At 42.8% G+C, this 18,971-nt stretch overlaps 1 protein-coding gene across 35 annotated transcripts in view; it reads left to right on the top strand.

The window, feature by feature from the left end:
• The first annotated feature begins 611 nt into the window (after window positions 1-611).
• Window positions 612-18,971, top strand: part of SOX6 (SRY-box transcription factor 6) — a 660,184-nt gene continuing 641,824 nt past the window's right edge. For 10 of the 35 annotated variants that reach the window (XM_077963254.1, XM_077963265.1, XM_028833622.2 and 7 more), the window contains exon 1: window positions 5,047-5,538. The gene's annotated coding sequence lies outside the window, so the exon portion shown is untranslated. Of the gene's footprint in view, window positions 801-5,046; window positions 5,539-6,753; window positions 6,975-8,133; window positions 8,814-18,971 lie in introns of those variants that run through there. The other 25 variants (XM_077963244.1, XM_028833623.2, XM_077963241.1 and 22 more) reach the window with 9 other exon arrangements.

Below are 18,971 nucleotides of genomic sequence, written 5' to 3' on the forward strand. Positions count from 1 at the left end.
ATCGCGATTTCTCTTAGGTATTGGTGTTGCAGGTAAGGTTCCCAGATTCCAGTTGCCCTTGTGCAGAGCTGCAGTGTCGGTGAGAGTGGAGGGTGATCCGCGTCTGATTAGAGGGGAATGGAGGAGGGTGACGTGGGGGAGAAATGGACCCTGTACAGGCTCCACGGACACACATTGTGTTAGTTCGTGTCTGTGCCGCTCTACGCTGCCTTTGGGAGCTTTTTGAGAAAGGTAGTATACTCAGGCTTTTTCTCCCCTTCTTCATCGTCATCCCCCCACTCCCAACCCCGCCCCCGCCGCCTCAATGTGTTTAAAAAGAAGGGAATACCCTTCTAAAATAAGTTAAAAATCTTTCTCTGACTTTCCATTTGAGATGCCAAAAGGATTAAATAAATGAAACTTTATTTACAGAGGAGTTTATCCACAGACTCAGCGACATCTCTGGTCTTTGGCCTTATTCTAATTCATGGTGGTAATTACCCTTCGTTTCTTTAAGTGCAATAGATTTATTGCCTTAGAGACTATGCACAGTTTGATTGAATTATTCATTTTTTTTTCTTTGGTGTAGACTGCATCTGGGGACTCTGATGTGACGTGTAGATTTTTTTTTTTTTTTTCAGGAACAAAGGGAATGTGGAAATGAAAGAGAGAGGGAGAGAGAGGCTGGCAGATGTAATGAGACGCGGTGAAGGTGTACGCAGACTGGCACTCCCACTCCTCCCTTCTGCTCTCACTGCAGCCCTGGGTAACTCGCAGGCTAACACAAACAGCTTTTCTCCCGCAGCCTGCCCTCTGTCACTGTAAGTACATCAGCCTTCTCTTATCAGCATGCAGATTCCAGCCACGCACTCCCTAGCCTGGCTTTGCACCTTAGACAGCAGAAGCGCATTTAAAAATTAACTTTCCTAAGCTAGGAAAGGCATGTCTGTAAAACTTATTTTTGATTTATCTTTATTTTTCTTTGGAAAAAAGTTCATGCATTTTTACCACTTTCCCCCCACCTCCTTTGTGGCGGTGCTGTGCCGCTACTGTCGCTACCGCTGTGATCTTCCTAACAGAAATGACACGCAGATTCAAATGAAATTTAATATTATTCTCTATCCACTTAAAGTCGAGGGACAATACTTTGTCCTTTTGCAGAATGACATCTTAAGGAACGCAGGACATTATTCAGTTTGCTTTTAGCTTTTGTTGCTGAAACACGAGTTCCGACCTCTTGGAGGCAGAGCCCCAGGGGCACTGTTATTTGGGAGTTCAGGTTATTTGGTTACTTCAAACTTAAATGAAGTGCGATGGGCAGCTGGAGTGTTGGTATGTTTGTTATCCCCGTTTAAGGAAACCAATTGCTAAAACTTCTCCGTACTGACTTGAAGTTTTCAACTTCTTCCCTTTTGGCTTTTACACTCTCTCATTTATCCTTCGTTTCAGTAAAAGTTCTTCTCGGTGTTTGGGAGCGATTGACATTTATGCTTGTCCAATTTATACAGTAGCTTTGAAGTCCTTCCTGAAAGAAGTTAGCGACTTTAATATGAAATCATGTAGGTCTGAATTGTCTGCCCGGATGGTGTAAGGAGTCTTTCAAAGCGGGAATTCGAGGTTTTAATAGCCGTTATGATTTTTGCGTGGGTGTTTCAAATACTAACTTCTCAAGCAGAATTAATTGCGTTGTCCTTCCCAAGTTCAGGGGGACTTCTTTCCAGGAACCGTGTGCGCCTTTCCTTTTGCGAGTTCGCGCCTCTTCTCTGGAGGTGCGAGGCCAAAGTTAGCAAAGCCGAATTGCCTTTGCTGGTTGCGGTGCGCAGGGACATTCGGACAGCACAGAGGCAGCGACTGCTGCGGGCAGGTAAGTCAGCCCCACCCGCTCGCCCCTCCTTCCCTCCCAGGTTCCCCCGAGCTCAGCGCCCGGGGTTCTTGCGCCGCGTGGGGCTCCAACCGCCAGGGTATGTGAGCTTATGAGTGCCTGGATCTGGCCAAGGTGCCTGGGTGCCCTCTGCTCCTCCCGGAACTTCTCCGAGCCCGCAGGCCGGTGCGGACCAGGTAGGTGGAGAGCCCAGCACTTTAGCGGGCTGCTGCGCTCTCCGCCTCTCCCACTTCATTGGTATAGCCAGCGCCCGAGACTTTAGAGGAAACCCTTAGCTCGCACCCCCGCCCCCAGGGCCACGTGTCACTCCATGCACAGCCTGAAGTACGGCATCGAGACCCCAAACTTTAGTTTCCTTCCTTTAGGGATCAATATTGTTACTTGCTCCGGGTTCCGTCTTACCAGTCTACTTTGCTATCAGTTTATTAGATACAATCTAAAAGGGGTTCCTGCCACTCCTTTTCGGAAAGTTCATCGCGGCCGGGTATTAGGGCCTTCCGTGGACGCCAGAGATCTTGATAATGTTTCCTTCCTTTCCTTCTTGCCTCCCGCTAGCGGCCTGCATCTGGTCGGCAGGGTCAGTCTTGCCCACCAGAACCCCAATTGCTCTGTGATTTAAAGAGACGGACGCGCGGTATTTGGAGAGCCAAACTTGTCGCAGCAGATTGGAGGAACCCAGTCGCGCTCCAGCCTTTCTGTCCCTGATGTTTCACCTCTCTATGTGGCTCTTCCCTGAGGACTTGGTCTTTGAGACATAATCTACACCCCTCTTTTCTCTGCAGGCATTTAGTACAGGTCCTTCAATGTTAACCTCTTTAGGCTTTGGAGAGGATTTTTGGTCGTTGTGGTTGAGTTCCAGGGCAGACAGCTGAGGACTGCGAGGCTCTGGAACAGGCCCAACTACACTCTAACACACACAGAGGAGATCTGACTCCTGTCCTGGCTAGAAACACCAGTCTGAGCTTGCCCCTTGGGCCTTAGAGGTCAAGGGGCCGGCAGGCAGTTCTGGGAGCCCTGGCCTTTAAGAGCTCCCCAGCAAGGTACCAGGGCATACTTCTCATTGACCTCCAAGCTCTGGTGCCTAGAGACAGATTTTCCAGTCCTGAAAGTCACCATGGGTGGTGGAGACACAAGATTTCTTGCTGGGGGCTAACTCTCCTCCCAAAAACTTGAAGTCAGTTTAACTCACAGTCCCCAAGCTACCAGTCTTCAAGTATTGTATTTCCTGGTGGGCCAGGAGCATATGACTATTTCTTCTGCCCCACAGATCCTAGGTGCTCATCTTCACTCTTAATCTCTGCCTTTTTCTTATCTGGAGTTTATATGAAACCAACATGGAGTATACTTTAAAAAGGCAGTATATGATCGAAAGCTCAGTTTCTGTTCCATCTTCTGTGCTTGCATCCTGTCTCCATTTTCTTCAAAGATATGTAATAGAGATGAGACTTTCTCCCCTTTATCTTTGATCAGTTCATCTGTGGGAGCTCTTCCTCATGTGGGCAACTTTAGATTGTCCTGAAACTTTCTGATTTCTCCAGTTAGCATTCATGACTCCTCTCTTTTGGTCCATATGTCCTTTCACAAAGTCTTTTTCGATGAAGTGTCTCAAAGCGGCCATCTCATATGAGTTTCTATACAGTAAGGATCTCTCCTTCACAAATCTCTGCAGGTTATGCTGGTGCTTCAGAACCTCTTTCCCAGCTTTTATCTTGATGTAGTTTTGACTTTCCACTGACTTCAGTTTCTCAAATCTAGTCTATTTCTTTGGGCCTGGGTTAAGGCAGGCCAACCTCACCTCGTGCATACTGCCTCTAGTTAGCCCTGTACTGCTATCAAAGCTAGTTTTCTCATCTATCTTTTATATTCTGCATCTCTACTACCTGAGACCTTATTCCCTGTCCTGGTCCTCCAGCTTTTTTTTGCACTGAGATAAAGTTTCAGGTGTCTACTTCTTTATGACATTCTGTGTCTTTCAAATCTATAAATCTACCCTACACATGACTCAAAGGGAATCTTTATTTAGGTTTTTCTCTGGGGGTTGTTTATTAACATAACTTTCTACATCTGACTTAGGCATTTTTATATGTCATCCTGGGTGACTGAAACTTTTCATCTTCAACAACCTTTAACCTTTAATCCACCCCTCTTGAAATTGTTTCTCTAAATCTTTTCCTCCACAAAGTTGAGGTAATATACATATATCACCCACTCAATCCCAAACAATGAAGACTTATCCATATAACAGTATAACAATTGTGGAATTGTTTTATTTGTTGTTGTGAAAATCTAATTTTTTTTGGTGGTTTGTATGTGTCCTGTTATTTATAATATTTAGAACCCATAAACTACATAATCCATATGGCCTCTAGAACACTGCCGCGTCCTGTGTGAATTGCTTTTTCTTTTCTTTTCTTTTTTTTCAATGTTTCCTCCTCTGTCGTTTAAAATGTTTCTCTTCCCCCATTTGCTGAGATCTTACTAAGTGGTGTCTTTTAATCATCTCTGCTTCCTTCATCTCTTTCTTTTCTCTCTTTTGACTACTTCTCCTTTTCATTTTCCTTCATCCTTCTTATTGTTCATCCTAACATCCACCCTTCTTGTCTTCTCCCTGGCCTGCCTGTCCTTCCTCTTCTCCGTTTGTCTCGTGACTTGCTTTTGTGGTCTAGTTCTATCTCTTAGTACTTCTTAACATTCAGCCCATGCCTCCTTCTATCACCTAACTTTTCCAAAGCACAAGCTACCATTCCTACATTTTCCTTTACCATTTGACTTCCTCACTTTCTGCAGTTTGATCCTTTTTTTTTCTCTCCCAGTTGCCTACCTTTTCCATGCTACAGTTTGCCTTTCTCCTGACTCCTCCTCCCAGCAGCCCTAACCCCAATAGAGCTCTTTTGGTCCTTTTCCCCTCAGCCTGCCTCTCCCCCACCTAGTACTTGTGCCCATTCTCCTCTGACCCCGACTCTCTCTCTTCTTTGTCTCCTTCTAGTTCTCCCCTAGTAGTTGCTTCACTGCCTCTTTCCAGGCGCTTTCCCCAGTTCCAATCTCTGGTCTCGCTGGTCTCTCTGCCCTCCTCTCTCTTTGCGGCTCTCTCTTGCCTTTGCCTCCCGCTCTCCCCTCCTTCTTCCCCCGGCCCGCCCTCCTCCCTCCCAGCTTCTCTGCCTGGCTCGCTGCCTCCCTCGCCTCTTGTCTCATCTTGCCTGTGTTGTCTGGGAGGGGAGCCCTGCCTCCTCTCCCTCGCTCAGATCAATGCCCTGGCCACTCACTTTCTGATGTTGCACGACGGGAAATGCTTTGAATACTTACGACATGGCCGCTCACACTGATTGCCAAGATTGACAGCACTAACCATCGCCTTCACTTGTTCCAGGGTGAAGCCCCTAGTCACCCCGCTCCGCGCGCACCTCCTGGCACCCCGGCGGCAAACTTCTGCCGCTCTGCACTGCCCCCGCCCGGGGCGGGACACCCCCGCAGACCTGAGTTAACGGGCTACGCCGGCCGCGGCGCTGGGGGGTTCTGTTCCCTTGCTTCCCGGACTGTGCCAATTGACCTAGCACCGACTCCCCTTACTTTTAATTTTTTTTTATTTGTATCTTTCCCTTTTTCTTTAATGCCATTTACTCCTGCGGCGCAGCGCACAAGGAGCCCTCCCGCGCGGTACCATCCTGGAGCCCGCCCAGGTAACCGGGACGGAGCGAGCGATCTCGAGAGCGAGGGAGGCAGAGCCAGGGCGCGCGGCCCGCTGTGAGCTACCTGTTGGGGCGCCGGAGGGGGCAGGGGGCAGGAGCCCAGGGTCTGGCCGCCGTCCCCCGGCGTCCTCCGCTCCTGCCCTTCCGGGCACTCCAGGGTTAGTTTCTGTGAGCTGGGACCGAGGGGCTGGGGCAGGACAGGCAGAGGGACGAGAGCCGAGCGAGCGGAGCCCTGAGAGGGCGCGGGTGGTTGAGAGCCGCGGCTGCCGGGCCGGGGAGGGTTTGCGTACTTGGCTGGGGAGGGGAAAGGAGGAGGAGGAGCGGGAGGAGGGCGCTCCGAGGGGCCGACGCGGAGGGGGAGTGGAGGGAGAGAAAGGGGCCCCGGCGCCCGCGGCTCGCTGGTGGACGCGCTTGATCCCGAGGATGCGTCCCCCTCTTGGAGAGTTGCGCCTTGTTCCGGAGTGACAGATCTGCGTGGCAGGCATCTGTTTTTCTCCCCTTCACCTCCCCTCCAAAAAATCCACTCTGAGAAAACACATGTTGTAGCCGTAGATAACTGTGCATAGGACACTAAGGCAAAAGGGCAGGGACAGGGACACAACGCAACCCTTGACAACAGAAAGCTGTTATCGCCATCCTAAGTATTCGTCGGGAAATCTGTCTGCCCTCTCGGCCCACCTCACTCCTCCACCTCCGCCTCCCCGCATAGATATTCTAATCTATATAATTGGGAATGATGTGAAAAAGAAGTCAGGTGGCTTAGAGAATGAATTTGTAAGTCTCCGTGAAGTTTGAGGTAGGTATTTCATTGAAGTTCGCGCAAGTGTGTGATAGAGGAAGCTTGTGTGGCTGCGTGTGTAGTCATCCCCCCTTGTTCTGTGAAAGCAAATGCGTGTCGGCTTTGAAGGTTCAGATGGGACCGCTGGGCGGTAATGCCCTCCATGTCCACAAGAGGGCAACATCCCGAGGGCTTTGTGAGCGCTGTATCTCTTGTTACCGCTGCAGGCTTGGGTTTAGAGAAAAGTTATACTGAAACTTTTAAAAAACTGATAGCACAACTTATTTTGCGATACTAAAAAAAGAAAGATATAAAGGAAAAAAAAAGAGGGAAGCGAAGAAAGAAGAGAGAAAGAGAAAGGCAGGTAGCCAGTCTACCCCGGGAGAGCCCTAGTCACACCGAGACTAGGGGGAGGGCTGTTTTAATTGTGGGTTTGGCCGACTGACGACTGGAGTGCCCTCCTCGGCTGTCTTAGTTGTAGCCGGAGGTCATGTAAATCGACCTTAAAAGAATGCATAAGCCATAAATTAAAATAAACCCTCATCCAAGGGCTGATCCATAAGTAGACAATATCCAACCTGGACAAAACGGGCTTCCCTTGCGAGCCGACCTAAACCGCATCCCCCAAAGAATAGAGACTAAATGCAAAGTAAGTTTCCTAGCAAATATTTTGTTTTCTTGAAAAGTGTTGGGTTGATTCGCTGTGTGACTGCGACGCCACCGTGTTCGGAGCGCTTCAATGTCAGCCAGGCTCTGGGTGCGGGAGGTCGGGAGGACCCGCTGAGCTTCTGGGATTCTTAATGCTACCCCCACCCCACCCCGATTTCGATTCGGAAACTTAGGATGTTTGTGGGGTTGACACAGGGCGGGCGGGAGTCGAGGATCTCCGCCGCTCTCTCGCCGGAATGAAGTTTACTCGGAGGAGTTCATAAAGAAAACCCGGGTCGCTAGAAAACGCTTGCGCTCCCTCCTCCCACCCTCACCCCACCGCAGCTCTGCCGCAACTTTCCCGGGACACCGCTCGAGTTGCCTCCAGCTCCCTCCGCTTGTCTCCTTTCCTTTCCCCTTTCCCTGTTTTTGGACAGTACTTTTTAATGATCTTTTCAGGAATAAACAAACCGAATTCCAAGCCCATCCGAAATCCAAGTGCTAACTGATCTGTGGTTCTCTTTACCCTGGCCGCGAGGGCAGTGGTGCCTGACCTGGCGGGAGCGGGGGCGAGGGGTAGATCAGCCCCGCCGGGCGCGGACTTCGCCACGGAGTCAGCCGGCGGAGCGCACGGTCGCCGGCTCGTTTCTTCCCCGCCCCGCGTCCCTGAGCCCAGCCGGCGCCCTCCGTCCTTCTCGGCGCCCTGCCGGGGCCCCGCCACCCGCCGCTCCTCTGCAGCCCGGGCCGCGGTCCGCTGCTCCCGGGCTCGGCCCAGGGCAGGGGGCGGTGCTGCCACCCGCCCCGGGGCCCAGCCGGAGCCCCAGCGCTCCCGCGGGAGCTGCTTTCTTCCTTCTCCCTTAAAGGGCCGGGCATAGAAGGGAAAGGGCTTGTGCAAAGGCTGCTGGGGTTGTGCTCCGATGCCGGGAGGAGCGGCCCGGGGCTGCTGAGGACAGATTAGCTCTGTGCCCGGCTGCTTCCCGGGCGCTCCGCAAAGCTTTAAGATAAAAAGAATTGGTGTGTTCGGAGCAGATAAAAGGTGGCTGTCGCCAGCCTGTTTTGAGTTTTATTTACGCTCTCTTAGGTTGACCAAGTTTGAAAACGTTGTTTTGTGTGAATTGTCAGATATTGAATGCCGCCCCTATTTGGGGACTAAAAATAAGTCTTCCACTGAACTGGCGGGGCTGGGCTGTTTGCGAGATGGGCTGTCTTGGGCTGCTTTTATGTGTGAGACTCTGTGAGGGCCGCGCTTGAAGTTTAGGGCTAGAGGTGGCCCGAAGCCGTCCTTGTGGCAAACTGGGCTGGGCTCCGGACCTCCCGCTGCACTGTCAATGGGCGCTCGGATGACGTCCGTGTCCCGGGCGCCGGTGCTAGCGCCGTACTCCGGCGGCCAAATGGCCCTGGCTGGACGGCCCAACCAGCAACCCGGGGGAGTAGAGATGAGAGAGGGCCCCTCTACTCCCGCCCACCAGGGTCTTTTCTCTCCTGCCCTTTCTAGTCACATGCCGAGGTTTTTCCCCGGGTCCCGAGGAGAACAGACACAGCCCCGCCCAGTCTATTTCTAGGAGGTGGGTTTGTTGAATAAAAAAGGTCAAGTGGTCAGGTCTGCGAGCTGGTCCATGGCGAGGGGGGACAGGACGGACACCTGGCAAGGCCTGCCCTGCCTGTCCCCCCAACCCTGGCCGGCCAGCCCGCCCACGGCTGGCCTCGGTAGGCCACATTCTTGCGCTAAGTTCGTGAGGCTGTGGGAAAAGCAATCCTGAACCGGCCAAGGGCCGGCGAAGCTGATCCCGCAATGGCATTTTGTTTTGAACAGTTGCTGGGGTTGACGTTTCCTCATAAGGTAAGGTGTCACTGGACAGTCGGCTGCCCAAATGCCACATGTATAATTAGCCTGCGCACTCAGCACCTCTTCCCTGAGGCCCGCAGGCACGGGCTTGGCCGACCCGGTCCGCTCAGCTCCGTTCTGGGTTCCAGGATTCCCGAGGGAGGGCTGAACCGGCCAGGGCAGCCTCGGGAGGCCGTGGCAGAGAAGACTGTGACGGTGTAGCCTTGTCTTGGATTTTAAAAATATTTTCTTTTCTTCTCTTCCTATTTTATCTTCTTGTTTTTCGGCTGTTGAGGAACTATTGGTAAGAGGGGTACTGGACACCAGGGCAGAGTACAGACTGAATGGGAAAAGGAGATGCAGAGAAAATCTGGCAACATACCTATTCTTCACACCCCACCCATGGGGGAGGGCTGCTAGTGGCCCTCTGCACCAACCCAGTAAGACCATCCCAGGCTTGGCATTGTATGTCCTGGCTTTGGTAGGGACTTCAGGCTTCTAGGTTGGATTGTTCACCTGTCTCTGTGCTCCCTCTCACCCCCACTCCCACAGGTCTCTCAGAAGTTAGTGTCTGTGCTCTGATTGCAGCTTCTGGTTACCCCCTCCAGGCCTAGCCATTTGGGGCTGCTAGTGATCACTGTGGGAAAGCCTGGGCAGATCTGCTATCTTTCCCTGTCTCACTCTGGTTCAGCCTGGGGTTCTTAGGAGCAGTGCCTTGTTGTTGCTTGAGCTTCCTGCCTAGCTTCCTAGATCCCAGTGTCAGGTCTGCTTTAGCCTGCACTCTGGCAGAGACCAGATTTCTGCAGCCGTGAACATGACTTTCCCTCTGTCACCCTGTGCAGTTACCCTGGAATTCAACACTTAGGATTAGGCACTTGCATCAGTCTTCCTCCTCCCCTTGCTTCTAGGCCACTCAGATATTCCTGTTACCTACTAGAAGATTCTTTTTTATTTCAAAACAAGCAAACAAGTAAACATCCTAAATCTTTCACAAGTTTAGTGGGATAGGATTAGCTTTTCTTTTCTTTTTTTTTCTTTTTTTATTTGAGATGGAGTCTGGCTCTGTCGCCCAGGCTGGAGTGCAATGGCATGATCTCGGCTCACTGTAACCTCTGCCTCCTGGGTTCAAGCGATTCTTTGCCTCAGCCTCCCGAGTAACTGGGATTACAGGCACACGCCACCACGCCTGGCTAATTTTTGTGTTTTTGTAGAGATGGGGTTTCACCATGTTGGCCAGGCTGGTCTTGAACTTCTGACCTCAGGTGATCCGCCTGCCTCAGCCTCCCAAAGTGCTGGGATTACAGGCATGAGCAGTCGCACCTGGCCCAGGGTTAGCTTTTCTATGGCAGCAAAAGTGTACCTTTCTTGTTGGGAAATGGGGACACAGTTTATTAAGTTGCATTTGCTTTTCATTGAACTGATAAAATATTTCATTTTCTCATAATAGGAGAAAAGTTATGACTGATTTAGGTATCTTCTGTGCAGTTTTGAAAGTTCCTTTTTGAGTACACATATGTGAGCACATGGGCAGTAGGCCAAATGACAAGTAGATTGTTTTCCTTCTACATTTTTGAAAACTTCATAAATCAAGAGAAATTGTCCCTATTAAAAAAAAGCAAACAGCCGAAAAACAAGTGTTTCAAACTCTGAAAGCAAGTGAGCATCACAATTATTAGGTCTAGTTTAAGACTAAAGATAGTAAGTAACCAGGATCCACATATCAAGTACCAGGGCATTAATTCCACAGGCATACTGACATCCTCTGTTGCTTTTCTCATGTATTACCAACACCTCCTTTCTTTTCTCTTCTCCACCATATTCCTTGAGTTATAGTGGCAAAACTAGATAGCTTTTTGTTTATTGTTTATTCTGTTTATTGTTGCTTTTATTTGATGTTTTGGAAATCATGAGAAGGAACATCCTCTTGGTGTATATGTATTTTTTAAAATGCACAAAAAATTGAGTTCTTTATTATGGAGCATGATATAAATTCCTATAATAGTATATTGTGTCACTACAACACATTATATTATAAAGATAAATATAAAAATATTAATAAAACAGCATCAAGTACCTATACCTTACGCTGGTTCTATAATGGATTTGGTAACTGAATGCCTAGAAGAAATGAGATTAAGTAGGAAAATTATATTGTCTGTTGGGCATTTTTTCAATAGTAGCAGAAAACAACAGATATTTTTCATTTTAAGGGAAAAGCATATATGTACAATATGTTAACATAACTGGCAAATTTTTCTTTTATAATGCTCTAAAATATATTACTGTAAAAATGATAAATTTTGATGGCATTATTGAGATTTTATGTCTGTTTCTATTTGACCTCTTTTAGGAATTATTTAGTTATTGGTCACTGATGAAATTGCTACACATATCTATCTTATATTGAATGTATCAGTGACTTTTAAATAATTTTCTTTCAATTAGTACAATAGGTACTGGAATAAATGAATTTCTTTTGAAAATGATAATATACATTGGCTTTAACCCCTACTTTTAATATTTTCTATGCTTTTCTGTTTTGTTTGGTTATGTATCTCTTTCCATGTTTGAAAGCATTCTCTTGTTAGTGAGAGAATTCATACATATATATATTTTTCACTATTTACAAACAACTTTCTATGAAAGTATAGAATAGTACAGCAAAAATTTTGGTTTATCTAAGAGCTATTTGTTTTAATATAGTTTAGGGATGCATATATATCAATTGATGTTTTTCAAGTCAAGTGAAACATTCCATCAAGCTAATGTGTCTGAGAATACCATATCAGGCACAGACAGGTACTAGAAATGATAAAACACAGATAACTTACAGTAAGATGTTTTGCAGATGGGATGTATTATCTGCTCTCATGAGGTTAGATGGGCCATATTACCATTAAAAAATTAATCAAGTTATTTCACAATTATCAAGTTATGTAGGTATGTGAGATTTAATGATAACAGATTTTATTATAGAAATAAGCTAAAAATGAACATTCACTGCTGTTTAGAGGAAGAAATGGACTATCTTTGGGTTTGGATTGCTTCTTAAGAAATATGCCTCTCCTCTATTATTTTTTCTAATAAGGAAAATAATGTATTAGAACAGTTTATGTATTAATCCTGAGTGTACATTTTCTACTGATTATGCCCTGAATCTCAATATTCAAGTAAAAAAACCTAGTGCTCCTATATAGCGTAGGAAAAGCAATTTTTATTAATGTAAACCCATTTTAAATGTGTAGCATATCCTTTTGGATTGAAGTTTTTCAAATGTGATCCCATACTCATTGTTTTGGTGAGCATTGTATCAGAAACTCTCACCATCCTTTCATTATATATTCATTATTTATTCACTGGAAAGTGTTTTTATTTTCCTTGTTCTGTGGAAAAGGGTAAAAGTGTTTCAGTTAATTATTTTGTTTAGACATTTAAACAAACTGGAAATAGTTCAAAATTTGCATTATGGTTTTTGATAGAGCTTTTCAATTTTTAAGTATTCATTGTAATAGTTTGGATAGAAATGTCAATTGAAGAATGTGGGTGGAGGGTGTAAAATGGATTATAATTTAAATCTACTGCAGACTCTCTCAGCTCCAAAACGAGTACTGGTCTGTTTTTCCTCAAATCTGTGGTAGTCTTAAAAAAGGGAACATGAAACCCTAAAACCTCAGAGAAGCAGTATCGATTCAGTTCCTAACTGCAAATCCTTCATATCTTTGCTCAAAATATCCAACTTTACACCAATATTAGCCATTCTTTTTATAGTGATACCATGCTTAGTAAAAAACTTCTAAGCACTGAGGTCAGGTGTTGAGATTGGATTCTAGTTTATTTTTTATGAATCAGATAAAGATTTCTGTGCATGAGACCATATGTGAAGATGAGAGAACAAGAACATTTCCATATCAAAGGCAATATATCTGAAGCTGCATGGTAATTAAAATGCAGTGGTTTGGACTCTGTGCACTAGCACTTAAGCAGAGCATTGCTGGGACCTTGTGCATCATGCAGGCGGTTGCCTCTTGCATACTTCTTGAAATACACTTATAATTTTGTACAAACATTTATGCCAGTCCACACTTTTCTGTGGATAATTTGTATTTCATCCAAACCATTCAAAGTAGAAGTTATTTTTTGAGCTACCCCCTCATTATGGCTTTTGTGCCTCAACTATTTTTATTCTTCTTGTTTGTATATCTTTTTACCAGAATGATGGCTTGTTTATATTCAGAATCTCTTCTTGCTCCTCTAAGACCCCTAATATATCACTCATATTTTATTATTCACTCAAAAAACTTTCATTTTTAGGAAAGATGTGAGTTATTTTCTGAGGTTAATTGTAGATGCTGTAATCTATTATAAACTAATAAACCACATTAAAAATCAACTGCCTACTTATTTCTACTTTATAATGCTAATATATTTAGTAATCCTCACAAATTTGCACAATACATATATTGGAAAACATCCTTTTTTAAATACTTAAAGAAAAATTCTGATATGTTTCTTTTCATTTAAATGGCATGAAAATGTGCAGTGGCGTTCTCTTTCATGATACTTCAAGTGAATAACGATCATTTGAAACTATGGAAATCTTTATATTTATCTAAAGAGTTATCTCTTTCCATTTATAGGGGGGTGTTTGATTTTATTTATCAAGAACTGAGTTAATATTTTAGCCTGTAACTATTTGGGGATAAAATAGTGAAATACAAAATCTAACAATTGGTAGTCCTGTGTTGTATATATTTTAGATATTTTTGCATCTTTGATGACCAACTTCAATTTGCTGCTCTGTAATCTACTGGCTTTTCTATTTCTGTATTTGCTCTTTTTCTACGAACATTTTGTTGTGGTGTGTGTGGCGAGGAATTCATTGATGTATTTTATTTACTAAGCTCCCATAGTCTATAAAGCCTTCTAAATATTTCTTTGGATTGATGCACCATGTATTAAAGAAGGCTAATGTGATATTATTAAATCCTTTAAGAGTTTTGTATGTTTTAACTATTTTGAATCAAATTACTTACGTATATTGATTTGATGCTCTTCAATGATGATATGCCTAAATAGGCATAATAAATATAAGATAAATTCAAAGCGCACTGTATGATGTGCATATTAGTGTGTATACAAACATTCTATGTTCTCTTGGTTCTCTCTTGATCTCTTTCTTCTCAGAAAAATCTCCCACGATAACCCTTGAAATGATCTGTTATCCTTGCTACCTTCAATAATTTGTTGTTTCCAGTCATCTTAAAGAGATGAGTTGTCTATCTTTAATATATCCATTCACATGTAAAAAGGGACTTTATGCTGTTTGTGATTTTGACTTCACCGAGCACAATTTCTTTGCTTCTTTGAAAAGTGGTTCTTTAAAATTAGACAAAGAAAATTAAAGATGCTTCACTTTCCAAGGCTACACAAGCCCAATATGTAGATAAAAGAAAATGCAACAGATTTTTTTTTTGTTTTTTTAAAGAGCATACTCATTCTTAGGCATAGTTGCATATGCTACATTTTATACTTTACAAATAGGTCATTGAATAACATGAAGACTTACTAAGTTCTAGACACCCTGAAGAGCATTTTTGAAACTGTGAGTCTTTACTTTTAAAGGATTTTTTCTTCTTCTGAAGATTTTCTTAGTTGGTAGGTAGAGAAACTTAGGTGTGGTTGTCTTGATACTAAGCAAGTTATTGACAGAACTGAGTAAGAATGCTCCCAGCTAAGAGAGAGTAGTTCATTGTAATTTCTTGGGGAGGAATATTGAAGGTCAGGAAAATTTTTATTTTCTCAGAAATAATTTCCAACTAGGTCCATGGGCATTGAACCTTCTGTGTATGATAAATCAGCTTCTCTCCTCCCCATATATCCATGGTATAATCTCTAAGCCTCAGTTTCCTTATCTATAAAATGGGAATAATAATAATAATATCTGCATCATAGGGTTGTTTTGAGGATTAAATGAGATAAACTAATTAAAGCACTAAGCCAAGGGATTGGTATAAAATAAACATTTAATACATGTTATTTGTTATGGTTGAAGTGGTTCTACACTTACAATTATCTGGATCTGGCTTCCCATTCCAGCTTTACTACATAATTGCTATGTAATCTTTGGGAAGTTACATAACTTGCTTCTTTTCCTCTTATGTAAAATAGAAATAGCAATATAGGTTCTTAACTTTCTTTCCTTGAAAGGAGAATTAATCTATGATCTGGAAGATTTGGGATAGAGTAATGACTAAATGTAGAGTTTACGTGTTCAACTGCTCAAATTTGATAAAACTACAATTCTAAGGCCTAGAAGAGAGTTTGAAAGGTCATTTCATTTGCCATTGCCATATAGTATTGATCATTCTTTATCCATTCTAATCAGTTAAGAAGTTCTCTTTATTTTGAAAGCCTGCCAAAAGGGGATTTTATAATCTTTGGTTATATATATCAATGATTAACAGCAAGGATTTCTTTGTGTCAAATATACCCATCTCAATCTGTTTTCTCTTGCTTTCATTTTAAGAAAAAATGAAAGCAGACATTCTTCTTCACTTGAATGATAGACCTATATGTGTGAAGAGCAAAATTAAACTTCCAATTTTGATTTTTTGAAGATTTTCTTTTATTTGCTAAACTAGTTGTGTGACCTTGGAAAAGTAATGCAACCTCTCCAAATCTCAATTTTCTAATTTTAAAAATGGGGATGGTGATATAATTTATTCCATGGTTTGTTAGAAAGATTAAGTTTGAAGATACTATATATATACACATATATATACATAGAAGTGGGTAGAACAGTTTTGGACAACTGTGTTAGGATAAATTGACAATAGTTATATGATCAGTATAAGAACCATGGCATGAGAAAGCCTCTTATTTTCTCTTGTATTTATAGTACTCGTCAGGCTTTAAAGTGCTTTCATATTCATTGCCTCACTCAATAAAAGGTATGTGGAGTAGATAAACTTACCAGCCATACTAATTTTCTACTTGATATGAATCAATGTTTCAACTGGGTTTTGCTTCAGGATATTACTTACTTCGAACAAAGCTTGTATGTCATAAGTTAGAACTGGCTTTTTTGGCCCTCTTATTTCCCAATCTCTTTTGATATAATGTCAGTGCTCATTTATTGTATTTTCATACTTACTTCCAGAGCCAAATTATTGCTGCATTTCCCATACACCAATGTAAAAGAATAATACCATGTTGATCAGAAGCATTAAATATCAGTTCTGTATGTCTTTGATTAATACAAATTAGAAAATTATGTAACAATAAGTGTGGCAAGTTTGATAGAAAACACTCTTTCAAAATATGAGGTTCATTAATAAAAGAATCCTTGATGGTGAAAAGGTTGAGAAGAACTTGATTACATAATTTCAAAGATGAAAATGCATGGTACTAATGAAGAGGTATAGATATAGGTGATTCTGTACAGTGTGCTAATTACTATCATGGCGTTATATATAAGAGCAGAAGTACCTATGTCAGGGAAAGCTTCTAGTAGGAGATGGCCTTTGATCTGTGATTTAAAGGATGATGAGGAATTGGCTTTAGGTAACATCCTAAAGAGCACTGAACATGGGGGAACATTTGACAGTATAACTAGCTTTTCTGTAGATCTGACACTGAAATGTCTTGGACATGTTTCTTTGTGATTCCTAGAAAGGCTGTGTCTGTCATGAATGTGATATGGACATAAGCCAGCAGCTTAGCTACTGCACTTCTCTTTCTTAGCTCAGTTTTGTGGTCAGGAACATTGTGAGTGTGTTTTAAGGTACAGAGGAATCTTTCAAATTATTACTTTCCTTCAAATATGTCAACTAGGTATGAAAATTACAGCAATTGGCTTATTAATATATGAACTGATGATCAGGGCTGTGAGTTAATAAAATCTTGTATCTTACACTGTAATACACTTTTAGAAAATGGACAAGCAAGATCTTAAAGAAAGAGCTGTGTCTGAAAGCTTTTAGATCTAGGTGTTATTTCTGTTTCCCTTATGTGATGCAGCTCTTTAGGTGCCTCATATTTATAATTAAGTTTTTCTAATGGCAAAGTGGGCATATATCGTAACTTCTTTTTTATTGAGAGATAATATGAAAATAAATTAATCCTCAGAGTGGTTATTTGAGGTTTTTGGAAGAAATACAAATTATAATTATACAATGATAATGATGAACAGTAGTAGTGGCAGAAGCAGCAGTAGCAGCAGTAAACCTCTTTACTCCTGATAACTTTCCAATAGGGATGATAAATCCACTTATTAGGTTTTTGTTTTTTCAATCTTTTTGTTTGTTTCTGTTTTTAAGAGACGGGGTCTTGCTCTGTTGTCTAGGCTGGAATACAGTGGTGCAATCATGGTTCATTGAAGCCATTCCTGGCCTTAAGCAATTCTCTTGCCTCAGCCTCCTGAGTAGCTGCGACTACGGAAGCCCATCACCATGCCTGGCTAATTTTTTTTTTTTTTGGTAGAGGTGGTATCTCACCAGGCTGGTCTTGAACTTCTGGACTCAAGTGCTCCTCCTGCCTTGGCCTTCCAAAGTGATAAAATTATCACTTTGGAATTAGGAGCCATCATGCCCACCTAATTTCGTAATCTGGAAACTCATGTTTTCTAATAACTTCTGAATGCCTTTTCTCTGAGCCAGCAGGCCTTTTATATTTCTAGTTTGGAAGCTCTCTGGTGTTTAATAACTTGTTTCTCCAAGTTAAACACACTTACTGAGTTTTGCAGCTTATATGACTGCGACATAATCACTTTCTGAAAAGGAATTGGTGGTCACATAGGCTAGAGGAGCTATGGCCGTGGTCTACAATGGCTGTAACCTATTTTCCTCACCACCACTTTGGCATCCTGGAGACTTGCATTGTTGGTAATGGCATAAAAAAAAAAAATGATGAAATCTCTACATTAAAAAGAAAGGTTCTGAAATTTAGTAAATGAGGGGGAAAAGTACGTGAAAGTTATAGAAAACAGTTCAAAAACATCCTCTTAGTCATATTAAATTAGTTATGATGCTAAAAGCATCATATTTAAAGAACGTCTTCCTTTAAGGTTTTCAGTTAAGTTCCTTAATAAGAAGCCTAAACCAGGCTGGGCACGGTGGCTCACGCCTGTAATCCCAGCACTTTGGGTGGCCAAGGCGGGCGGATCATGAGGTCAGGAGATCGAGATCATCCTGGCTAACGCGGTGAAACCCCATCTCTACTAAAAAATACAAAAAATTAGCCGGGAGTGGTGGCGGGGGCCTGTGTTCCAGCTACTGGGGAGGCTGAGACAGGAGAATGGCGTGAACCCGGGAGGCGGAGCTTGCAGTGAGCAGAGATCACGCCACTGCACTACAGCCTGGGAGACACAGAGCCACAGCGAGACTCCGTCTCAAAAAAGAAAAAAGCAAAAACCGAAAAGAAAACAAAAATGGAAATAATATAGCAACTGAACAAACTTTAAATAACTTGGAAAACAGCATATTAATCAATTGAATCTCAGGAACATTTTTTACCCTTGACTCTGGAGACTTAAATACATAAGGAAGGAAAATTTTATTGTTTTAAAATTTCTTAGCTGTAGTCCTTTCCCACTATAACGATGCACAATTGAAGTAGATATATTGAGGTTTAAAAAAGGATTTTAACCTTGGAACCTTTAAAGGCATTTTTAAATAAATTGTCAGCTTTTTGATATCAGATTCTTTAAATGTTTACAGATAACATTAAGTCCAGAGAATGCGTCCACTTGTAGTTTTTGTATAGGTTTATGTAATTTTACAGTTATGCTAATGTGGGCTCATGTACACTGAATACTTTTGACTTTTGTGTTTTAAATTGTATGGCATTTTGCAACAGGCTTATTTTCTCTGAGGTATAAATATTCATGTATATATATATAAACAACCTGTGTTGGGTAGGACTAGTGAACTTAGAGACTCATATTCTTATGTTAAGCATGACAGGGAAACAATGAGAAACAGCTTGACTTTTAATTATGACACTTTGGGCCATTTTCCAAAGCATTCATAGTTAGCTGTGTCTTAGTTGTGAAGTTTTGTGTTTGATTTCCTTGTTATGTCCACATGGAAAGCTCGTCAGTGTTATCAGGAGCTATGTAAATAGAGAGTATATAAAAAGTATACTCCTTTCTATTGTACATGAATTTTTTCTTTT

Source organism: Macaca mulatta, chromosome 14 (genome assembly GCF_049350105.2).
Source record: "Macaca mulatta isolate MMU2019108-1 chromosome 14, T2T-MMU8v2.0, whole genome shotgun sequence".
Taxonomy (NCBI): Eukaryota; Metazoa; Chordata; class Mammalia; order Primates; family Cercopithecidae; genus Macaca; species Macaca mulatta.